Raw genomic sequence first — 9,006 nt, 5'->3', positions numbered from 1 at the left:
AACGTGACTTGACCGCACTGTGAGAATATAGCCTAACAGCACTTTTCATATTTTGTATCTTTTTTTTATGCAATTTTCATAATTGCGGCACAAATCACGCGGTTTTGCCGCGATTTTTATATAATCGCGGCAAAACTGCGCCATTTTTGCCGCGATTACGAAAATCGCGGCATAAAAGCGCTAGGAAAACGAAAAAATACCCAAAAACTTTTTAACCAACTTTATACAATCTACAAATGGGGTCAGGGGGATGGGAATCAGAATGGATAGGGGAACATACTCACCAGCCTGCATGTCCTGTCGGCAGAGTAGAGGAGCTGGGGGGCGGGATCTCCACACGCAGCTTCAGCACATGCTGCAGCTTCCCCTCCAGTGAAGCTACAACAGGTATGCAGGGGCTGCCGCGAGTGTTGCTAGGGGAGTGTCGCTAGGGGGGTGTCGCTAGGGGGGTGCCGCGGGCGTTGCGAGGGGGGCCCGTGAGCATTGCGAGGGGGGGCCCGTGAGCGTTGCGAGTGGGGGGGGGACAGTCCGAGGGGGGGGGGCGACGGCAGCCCGGCGGGCCCCTTTTACTTCATCCATGTGGCCGGGCCCCTGACGGGAGTACCAGTAGTACCCCCCTGATGGCGGCCCTGGGCGTTATTAATAGGCTGCTATTCGGCAGTATATGCTGTGCCTCACTACTCGCACACTATCCCTCCATGTCTTACACACTGCACTCACTCCCTATATATCCCTCATAGTTCTGACCCCTATGCACTACTGCCCCTATATTCCGTATACTTTATTATCACTTGGGTATTACACACCGTATTTATTTTCTGCACTACACATTTATATCCATGCCTCACACACCACTCCCCTCAAGGCTAGTGGGAGTGGGTATTATTATTTAACACACCTGAGCACTCTCGTTCAGCAGCATTTTTGACCTGGCTGTGTCCTGCTGAGCTTATACCTGCCCAATTTGTGAGTATGGCATTTTTGTGTTTTTAATCTTCTATGTCCCACTTTTTTCCGTGGTGTAGATAATTATGTATGCAGCGTTATTTTACCTGTGACAATGACTAAACCGCCATCCTCGAAGTCAATTGTGTCCAACACACACTGGTGTTAACATCATAGTTTGATGTCAAAAATCATTTTGAGGAATGATAGGGAAAAATTAAACAACTAAACTTTTTGCTAATGTATCGATATGGAGAATGGTAACTATTTATTCTGTTGTGTCAGTTAACAGAAAGGAAGTGACAGGAATTCAATCTGTTCACATAACCTTGTCTTTATCACATTATGTAAACATGCACCATTGTATATGATAAATTATCTTGACCACATTGTGTAATGTAAACATTTACTATAGTATGCTAATTCTCGGTCTCCTGGTGCTCGTCACACATACGTCATATTGGCTATATAAACTGCTGTAATTAATGTCAGTTCTAAATAAGAATTCAGAGCTCTGTGTACACACAATAAACCCGGAAATATAAAAAACTGTCATATATGTTAAAGAATTATTCATTCTTCTCTACTTATGAGGCTGCTTTCCTCCTCCATTGTATCACTCGGCGCTGTAATGTAGATTACCGCAGTGTTTTTTTATTTAGAAAAACAATCATTTTTGACGGAGTTATGACCTATTTTAGCTTTATGCTAATAAGTTTCTCAATGGACAACTGGGCGTGTTTTACTATATGACCACGTGGGCGTTGGAGAGAAAAAGTGTATGACGCTGACCAATCAGCGACCAATCAGCGTCTTACACTTCTCTCCATTCATTTACTCTGCAGATAGCGATATAGCTATATCGCTATGTGCAGTCACATACACACACACTAACATTACTGCAGTGTGCTGATAATTAATATACATTACTACCAGCCAGGACGTGACGTGTATTCATTCTCCTGAACACTTCTTTAGCGTCTCTGTGATTTACAGAATAGCAGGCGTAGTCTCATGAGATTATGCTGTAAACTGTCATTTACAGCGAGATCTCGCTGTGCTGTGCTTTAAATCACAGACTCTACAGAAGTGGTCAGGATTCTGAATACACATCACGTCCTGGCTGGAGGTTATGTATATTCATTATCAGGACACTGCAGTAATGTTAGTGTGTGTATGAGGCTGCAAATAGCGATATAGCTATATTGCTATCTGCAGAGTAAATGAATGGAGAGAAGTGTATGACGCTGATTGGTCAGATTGGTCAGCGTCATACACTCCTCTGTACAAGGCCCACTTGGTCATATAGTAAAACACGCCCAGTTGTCCATTGAGAAACTCATTAGCATAAAGCTAAAATAGGTCATAACTCCATCAAAAATGATCGTTTTTCTAAATAAAAACCGCTGCTGTAATCTAAATTACAGCGCCGATCATATTATGTACAATATAGGCCACTTATAATGTGGTGACAGAGCCTCTTTAAAAGCAGGAAAGAGCAAAGCAGCCTGATAAATGGAGAAAGTAGCATATTTATTTAATAACTTACATTACAAAGTTCCTTATATATTTACCAGTACTATCCATTCATGAAACGTTGTTTTATAATTAGACAGCGTAAACTCCGACCAGACAGTATTTATCGATGCAGATTTATCACAGTGGCTGATGCTGGATGATAAATGTTTTTACTGTCTAGTCTAAAGGGCCTTTTACACTTGCCAATATTCGTCCGGTGCAGCGAGTGCCGATCAAGGAGATATCGCTGATCGGCGCTCGTTTGCTCCTGTCACACGGAGCTACGGATGGGGACTAGCAGTCGTTACTCCGATCGCTCATCCCCATACGTTATCATGTTGGCAGCACGTCTCCCTGTTTACACACTAAGATGTGCTGCCAACCATAAAATGTTACTTTTTTTAAAAACGATACGATCAGCAGATCGGGCGTTTGTTGCTGATAGCTGCCCTGTTTACACAGGGCAATTATCGGGAACGAGCGTTCTATGATCTCTTGTCTGCACTATAATCGCCCAGTGTAAAAGGAGCTTTATACAATAAACTGCAATGCAGCACAAAATGTAATAAATGAAAAAGAAACTTTATTGGGATAACCAGTTACTTATTCAAAACTGTAAAAATTTTCCATTTCACACCTTGATGCCAGCTCTCATGCCCAGTACTTGTTCGGGCCAGTCTGATCTCGACTGAGTTTGATGCAGGGCATTCTTCTCTGTATGTTCGCAGTGTGAGGTCAGTGGCCCAAAGTCATTTAACCCTTTAAAAATACCAGTTGCTTATTCAAATCCGGAAAAAGTGTCTGTCTACCCACTTTGATGCCAGCTTTTATGTCCAGAACCTGTTCGGGCCAGGCTGACTTCTACTAAATTTTATGCGGGGCATTATTCTCTGTAAGTTGGCAGTGTGAAATGAGTGGCCTGAAGTCTTTTAACCCTATAAATTACACTTTGTAGTGCCCACATTGATGCCCATTTTTGTTCCAGCTATTTTTGCTTTTAGGCTGTTTTAAAGTGTTTTTACCTTTTAATATATTCTTAAAAAAACAAAAATACTGAAAATGCGAATAATAAACTAACTTCAGCATCGTAATTAAGTGCACAATACAGCTCCGGATTGTGCCTTATATTGCACTACATAATAAATAGTCTGATGCATGAGACCTGACAGGACAGTTCATACGGCCATGCGAATGAACCTTTGAAAACAGTTTTATGAGTTTTGTCCAGCCCATGCCCTTTCAGCCTGCAATCTCCAAAACTGTGTCGCTAGAATTTTTTTTTTAGTTAAACAATTATTATTTAAAGAGGCTCTGTCACCAGATTATAAGTGCCCTATCTCCTACATAATGTGGTCGGCGCTGTAATGTAGATAACAACAGTGGTTTTTATTTTGAAAAACGATCATTTTTTAGCAAGTTATGAGCAATTTTAGATTAGTTTCTTAATGCCCAACTGGGTGTGTTTTTACTTTTGACCAAGTGGGTGTTGTAAAGAAGTGTATGAGGCTGACCAATTAGTGACCAATCAGTGCCATACACTTCTCATTGTTCCTACTGATTGGTCACTGATTGGTCACTGATTGGTCAGCCTCATACACTTCTTTACAACACCCAAAGTAAAAACACACCCAGTTGGGCATTAAGAAACTAATCTAAAATTGCTCATAACTTGCTAAAACATGATCGTTTTTCAAAATAAAAACCACTGCTGTTATCTACATTACAGCGCCGACCACATTATGTAGGAGATAGGGCACTTATAATCTGGTGACAGAGCCTCTTTAAGTGATTACACAGTTTTAATTTTTTTCACAAGTCAGGAAATATTATAAATTAGATTCTAATTTAAAACCTTTTCATGTACTGGAGAGTAGAGGGAGCAGTTCCCAAAATTGCAGCATGGTCAATGTGGTAATGCAACCTCATTTCATTATGCTGCAAATTTGGGGTAGACACACTCGCTCTAGTGTCCTCACACAATCCCCCCTCCCTTATTCTGGCTAGTGCCAGGAGAAGGAGGGGTTTGAATCTTCAAACCTCCTACACTGTGTTCTGCCATTTTCTGAGCGACTGCACAGTGTAGGAGGATTAGATACAGTGCTCAGCAGACAGTATGACATGAACATAATACACACATCACATACACAAACATAAATTAACTGCTCCTGCCGCCGCTGCCGTTTCCACTCCTATTCCTTGCGTCTTCGCTTCCTTGAATATATGGCCGGAAGCCGTGACCGGAAGTCGTCATCTTACTGTCCGGCAGCGGCTTCCGGTCAACATGAAAATGGCGCCAGATTTCGCTCTGCTAACTAGCTTAGTTTTGGTCTGTGTGGGAGCGGCGCATGCGCCGTTCCCATACAGACGGCATATGTTGCAGTGAATGGAACAGCTCCCGTTCGCATTCTCTATGGGGATGTATGTGCCGTATTCCATCTCTGTTTGTGTCGTTAATTGACACATACAGAGATGAAGAAAAAATGGCATCCCCCATAGAGAAGTAAAAGTAAAAAGTAGAACATGAAAACACAAATAAATAAAATTTCTGTTCATATCATACTAAAAGCAATATGATAAACAAAAAAATTATATCATGACCTTCCCTTTAAATAACTAATCCTGCCTCTATCTTAAAGAATACCACAAACATCACACTTCAAGTAAGTGTTCCAGACCTTGCATGTAACCCACAAACTCCGTCTTTGACTCTACAAATCAAAGTAAGGGAGAGTTTACATATGTGCGGTGTTTGTATACTTGTTTGAAGTGTGCGTTCATCATGCGTGTGTCTGTGCAGTGTAAATATTGTACAGTGTGTGTGTGACATTCGGATGGATGTGTGGTATCCATGTGTATACATGAGTGCAGTGTAAGAATGCACGAGTACAGTGCGCGGGTATGTATGTACAATTGCGGATCATTTTTGGGCCTCTGTCTGGGGCCCGAGGCTCCCGGGGGGCCCATGGCTGCCCCAATTACAATGTGTTTCTGCTGCGAATTGTGGCAAAAACCACTACAACTGCATTATTTATATCCTGCAGACAAAGGTCAGATGACCTTCTGTCTAATCAGTAACAAGAACTGCAAAGACCTGCAGGTCACATGACCACAGCTCCTACAACAGCAGCTAAAGAGAAGGCCGGGAGGTGATGTGAGGTGAGCTGCCAGGTAAGTATAAGGGGATCATGGATTTGTTTAAAGGGAATGTGACGCTAGAAATTTTTTATTTATTTTTTTTGTTAAACAATTTATTATTTAAGTGATTACATTGTGTTAATTTTTTCACAAGTCAGGAAATATTATAAATTAGATTCTAATTTATAACATTTACATGTGCTGGTCACTTGAGGGAGCAGGTCCCAAAATTGCAGCATGGTCAATGTGGTAAGGCTACCTCATTGCTTTATGCTGCAAATTTGGTGTATACACACTCGCTCTAGTGTCCTCACACAATCCCTCCTCCCTTATTCTGGCTAGAGCAAGGAGAAGGCGGGGGTTGAATCCTCAAACCTCCTACACTGGGTGCCGCCATTTTCTGAGCGAATGCACAGTGTAGGAGGATTAGATACAGTGCTAATAAGACAGTATAACACTAACATACACGAACATAATACACACATCACATACACAAACATAACTTACCTGCTCCTGCCGCCTCCACTCCTATTCCTTGCGTCTTCGCTTCCTTGAACATATGGCCGGAAGTCGTCATCTGACTGTCTGGCAGCAGCTTCCGGTCCACATGAAAATGGCGCGGGAATTCGCTCTGCTAACTAGCTTCGTATTGGTCTGTGTGGGAGCGGCGCATTCCCACACAGACGGCGTATGCTGCAGTGAATGGAACGGCTCCCGTTCGCATTCTCTATGGGGTTGTACAGTATGTGCCGTATTTCATCTCTGTATGTGTCGTTAATCGACACCTACAGAGATGAAAAAAAAAATGGCAGCCCCCATAGAAAAGTAAAAGTAGAACACACGAACACAAATAAATACAAATTATTTTTTTTATCATGCTAAAAGCAATATGATAAAAAAAAAAAAATATTTTCATGACACCTTCACTTTAAGGCTGGGTTCACACAACCTATTTTCAGGCATAAACGAGGCGTATTATGCCTCGATTTACGCCTGAAAGTACGGCTACAATACGTCAGCAAACATCTACCCATTCATTTGAATGGGTTTGCCGCCGTACTGTGGCGACGACCTGTCATTTACGCATCGTCGTTTGACAGCTGTCAAACGACGACGCGTAAAATGACTGCCACGGCAAAGAAGTGCAGGACACTTCTTTGCAACGTAATTTGAGCCGTTTTTCATTGAAGTCAATGAAGAACAGCTCAAGATTACGGGCGTCAAAGACGCCTCGCAAAATGCGAGGAGGAGCTTTTACGTCTGAAACGACGCAGCTGTTTTCTCCTGTCTGTCTTTTCAGACGTAAAAGACAGTTCTCGTGTGCACATACCCTGAGTGGTCGGGGGTCGGTATTTAGGGGGATGGGTCTGGGGTCTGTATTTAGAGGGTCTGTATTAGTTTAAGGGATTTGGGCGTCTGTATTTAGGCAGTTTGTATTTAGGGCGTTTGTATTATTTTAGGGGGTCTGGTCTGGGATCTGTATATTTAGGGGGTCTGGGGTCTGTATATTTAGGGGGTCTGGTCTGGGGGTCTGTATATTTAGAGGGTCTGTATTTAGGGGGCCTAGTCTGGGGTCTGTATTAGTTTAGGGAGTCAGGTCTAGGGTCTGTATTTAGAGGTCTGGTCCGAGGTCTGTATTTAGGGTGCTTGTTCTGGGGTCTGTATTTGCTTAGGGGGGGTCTGGTCTGGGAAAGGCAATAGTTTAGTGCTACACAGCGTCATCGTCCCCCCTTGTATAGCGCGTTGTGGCACTATATCTCCCCCTTGTATGTAGTGCCACACAGCGCTTTCACCTTTTGTATATAGTGCCACACAGCGCTCCCCCCCTTGTATATAGTGCTACACCGCGTCGCTACACTGCAGCCCTGGGATGACGTTTTATCCCATATGAACGCTGGGGTCTGAGATTGACTGCAGACGTCACATGGGATGAAACATCATCCCAGGAGGCCGGCCCGGACGAAGAAACCGAATTCTGGGCAAGTATAAGATTTTTATTTTTTCTGAGTTGTGTTTTTACATAACTGCTATTTATTACCAAGGCCTCATGCACACGACCGTATTTTTTCACACCCGTAAATACTGGCGTAAATACGGGTCCGGTGTCACACGTATTCCACCCGTTTTGCACCAGTATTTACGAACCCGTGCTCGTAAATATGGGTCCGGTGTCACACGTATTCCACCCGTATTTACGAGCACGTTTTTGGCAGCAAAATAGCACTGCACTAATCGGCAGCCCCTTCTCTCTATCAGTGCAGGATAGAGAGAAGGGACAGCCTTTTCTGTAATAAAAGTTAAAGAAATTCATACTTACCCGGCCGTTGTCTTGGTGACGCGTCCCTCTCTTCACATCCAGCCAGACATCCCTGGATGACGCGGCAGTCCATGTGACCGCTGCAGCCTGTGATTGACCTGTGATTGGCTGCAGCGGTCACATGGCCTGAAACGTCATCCAGGACGTCGGCCCGGATGTCGAGAGGGACGCGTCACCAAGGCAACGGGCGGGAGACCGGACTGGAGGAAGCAGGAAGTTGTAGGTAAGTATGAACGTCTTTTATTTTTATTTTTTACAGGATAGGGGATACATGTCTTGTTTATGGCAGAGCGGGGAGATACCTCCCCGCTCTGCCATAGTTTTCATTGTAGTCCCGGCGGTAGTTACGCCACTGGGCTGTGGCCTGCAGACCGGGTAGTCCCCTGACCTCGCCTCACCTCGCAACGCTCCCGTAATCACGGGTGAACACACGCAGCCACCCATGATTACGGGAGCCCCATAGACTTCTATGGGATGCCCGTGCCGTTATTACGGCATGAAATAGGGCATGTTCTATCTTTTTTAACGGCACGGGTACCTTCCCGTGAGCAAACGGGAAGGTACCCGTGGCTAACAGAAGCCTATGAGCCCGTTATTGCGGGTCGTAATAACGACCCGCAATAACGGGTGTTTTTACGGTCGTGTGCATGAGGCTAAGTTGGGGAAAACCCGAAACAAACACGCAGTGTTTACGCAAATACAATTGACATGCTGCGGATTAAAAAAACGCACCGCAGGTCAATTTCTGAAAGTTTTTTTTTTTTCGCTTATTTACGCAGCGTGTGGATGAGATTTGTTCACACTTAACAGAATTGTTGCGTATTTTCCACCCGGAAAATACGCAATAGAATGCAGCAGCAGCACAGTGGATGAGATTTAACAAATCTCATCCAGACGCTGCGTAAAATTTCCAACCAGAAATTTTGTCCTGCAGTGCGTATTTTTTTTATGCCGCAGCATGTAAATTCCTGCTGCAGATAGTGGACTGAATTGCTGCGTTTTTCAGCGATGTCACTATCTCCGAACATTGAGAAAAACGCAGCAAAATACGCACCATTTTCTGCAGTAAAATTGCAGGAAATTGTGCTCTT

General features: G+C 43.7%; 1 protein-coding gene across 4 annotated transcripts in view; it reads left to right on the top strand.

Moving 5' to 3' along the window:
* Positions 1-883: 883 nt before the first annotated feature.
* LOC142659718 (cytochrome P450 2F1-like) overlaps positions 884-9,006 on the top strand; it is a 34,242-nt gene continuing 26,119 nt past the window's right edge. For 3 of the 4 annotated variants that reach the window (XM_075836125.1, XM_075836129.1, XM_075836128.1), the window contains exon 1: positions 884-966. The gene's annotated coding sequence lies outside the window, so the exon portion shown is untranslated. The remainder of the gene's footprint in view (positions 967-9,006) is intronic. The other variant, XM_075836126.1, reaches the window with a different exon arrangement.

The sequence above is a fragment of the Rhinoderma darwinii genome, chromosome 8 (assembly GCF_050947455.1).
Source record: "Rhinoderma darwinii isolate aRhiDar2 chromosome 8, aRhiDar2.hap1, whole genome shotgun sequence".
Classification (NCBI taxonomy): domain Eukaryota; kingdom Metazoa; phylum Chordata; class Amphibia; order Anura; family Rhinodermatidae; genus Rhinoderma; species Rhinoderma darwinii.
Note: the sequence above shows the minus strand (reverse complement) of the source record. Positions and strands in the feature narration are given on the sequence as shown.